Below are 2874 nucleotides of genomic sequence, written 5' to 3' on the forward strand. Positions count from 1 at the left end.
TTGACGCACAGATTGGGACCCCCTACCCGAGATCCGCCGGTTTTGACACCGATATTGGTGCTTTCATTGAGAGTTCCTCTGTGTCGTCTCTGTCAGGCTCGATGGCTCCTTCGATCATCATCAACGACGCTGTCCAGGGCGAGACTTTCCTCCCCAGACAGATCTTCGTGTTCGGCGGCTTCGCACTGCGGGCCAATTCGCTTGGCCACTTGGAGCAGATCGATAGCTATGCCCCCGGCCACCAGGTCAGGTTCGGAAACTTGAACTACACAGCGGATATTCGCGGGGACTTGATCTTCGACGGATTCGGGCCAGCGCTAGAAGCGCCGAACAGTCAAGATGAGCACGGCTTAGACCTGCTGTCAGACATTGCTCGGGATATCACCCAGGCAGAAGCCTCGGATCTAAATCCGGGGCAGGTTGCATTGCCTAAGGACGGAGGGCTGGACCCCGCCCCGCAGGCCATACCCTCGTTGGCGATGGAGCCGAACACAGGTCTCACCTCTGAGGGAGCATGTGCCTCCGGACCCCCGGATTGATATCCGGATGTAGGTTCCAGTCCGCGCGTCCCCGAGCCCGCCGATCCTGGTTGGGCTCCGGCGAAGGAGTTCACCGTGGCGGACGTCTTTCAGCACTCGCCCTTTGGCGACATGCTGGGCTTATTGAAGTCTCTCTCTCTTTGTCAGGAGACTCCGGGCCGAACTATGTCTGGCTTGAGTGGGAAGCAGACAATGATGGAATTTGTTGCCCGCCCACCACCCACTTCATTGCCACGATCAACGATTTAACCGACGTGCTTGACTTCGACTCCGAAGACATCGACGGTATGGACGACGATGCAGGAGAACTACACGGACCACCGCGCACAGGGCGGTGGGCGGCCATCTTCTCATACGACATATATATGGTGGACACCCCAAAGGAAACTAGTGGCGGTGAGGCAACAGAGGATAACCCCTCAGGGAGAAAAGCAAAAAATGTGCGTTATCGGCGCCACTCCAAGCCCCACCACATTAAAACCGGCCCCGGAGACGAGAACAGTCCAGATGGTGCCGAAGAGGAATACAGACCTAGTCAGCCTACACTCAAGCAGGCCGGACCGATCACGATGGGATGCTTGGAGAGGTACAATTATACACCCCCCCTCCGACGACGAGGCAAGCCTCGACAATGAAGAATTCAGCGTACCTGAAGACCCAGTGGAACAAGTTCGCTTCAAGCGACGGCTCATGGCTACGGCAAGGAGCCTGCAAAGGAAGCAAGAGCAGCTTAAAACTGACAAAGACGTGCTAGAAGATAGGTGGACCAAGATACTGGCCAGCGAAAAGTACGAACTCGACAGCCCCAACAAAGGGCACACACGACACAATTGGCTACCTCAACTCGAGTAGGACAACCACATGCACGCACACAGACGCCCACACATCACTACGATCCAAGACGGCAAGAAGCATACATGAAGAGGCACCCTCAGGCCTCGACATAAAGGTCATAAACGTCAAGACAAGGAAGCTGGTGCCAAGTCCGGCAACTCTCGGTCCGGTAAACGGACAAAGAACAGCCCTAGCCTACTCGACCAAAGCCACACACTGGATCAACCATGTGAAATTCACGGTACCCCCAGAAGGACGGCAAAGCATACCAATAGATAATGCAAGATGCTCAAAACAAAGTGGCTGGTCACGCGCCGGAAGCAATAAGGGAAGGCGCCTACGAACCCCACGCCCCAGAGCATAACAGTACGTTCGATCGCCCAGGATCACATAAACCACAGCAAGCCAATTGTAGTACCTCTAGACCTAGTAGTCCGGGGGCTCCATAACACGCAAAGCCCACAAGGGTATGAAGCCATGAATAACATCTCCTAAAAGATGTAAGGCGCAAAAGCCAAGCTTTATTGGCACACCACTCTAACGGTTGTCTTCGGATAACCCAAAAATGCTACACCAAAGAATAAATCTTAAGAACCTTCCCACCATGCGGAAGTTTACCGTATGCTAACGGGATAAACCACGTCGACTAGATTCCACATGGTAAATTACTCAGGCCAACTATCCGGACACCCATTACGGAGTTTGCACTACCTCACGGTATAACGGCTGGGCACACCGGGGCCCGATTAGGTGTTGGGGAACGTAGTAATTTCAAAAAAATTCCTACGTACATGCAAGATCATGGTGATGGCATAGCAACGAGAGGGGAGAGTGTCCGTCCACGTACCCTCGTAGACCGTAAGCGGAAGCGTTATGACAACGCGGTTGATGTAGTCGTACGTCTTCACGATCCGACCGATCTAAGCACCGAACGTACGACACCTCCGAGTTCAGCACACGTTCAGCTCGATGACGATCCCCGGGCTCCGATCCAGCAAAGCTTCGGGGATGAGTTCCATCAGCACGATGGCGTGGTGACGATGATGATGCTCTACCGGCGCAGGGCTTCGCCTAAACTCCGCGACGATATGACCGAGGTGGAATATGGTGGAGGGGGGCACCTCACACGACTAAGGAACGATCCGTAGATAAACTTGTGTGTTATCGGGTGCCCCCCTGCCCCCGTATATAAAGGAGGGAGGGGGAGGTGCGGCCGGCCCCCTTGGGGTGCGCCTGGAGGAGTCCTACTCCCACCGGGAGTAGGACTCCCCCCTCTTGCCTTGGTGGAGAAGGAAAGGGGGGAGGGGAAAGAGGAGAGGGGGGCGCCCCCCCCCCTTCCTTGTCCTATTCGGACTAGGGGGGAGGGGGCGCGGCCTACCCTGGCCGGCCCTCCTCTTCTTCCTCATGGCCCACTAAGGCCCATTAACCCCCGGGAGGGTTCCGGTAACCCCCCGGTGTTCCGGTAAAATCCCGATTTCACCCGGAACCTTTCCGATGTCCA

This window comes from Triticum aestivum, chromosome 4B, assembly GCF_018294505.1.
Source record: "Triticum aestivum cultivar Chinese Spring chromosome 4B, IWGSC CS RefSeq v2.1, whole genome shotgun sequence".
In the NCBI taxonomy this organism is placed as follows: Eukaryota; Viridiplantae; Streptophyta; class Magnoliopsida; order Poales; family Poaceae; genus Triticum; species Triticum aestivum.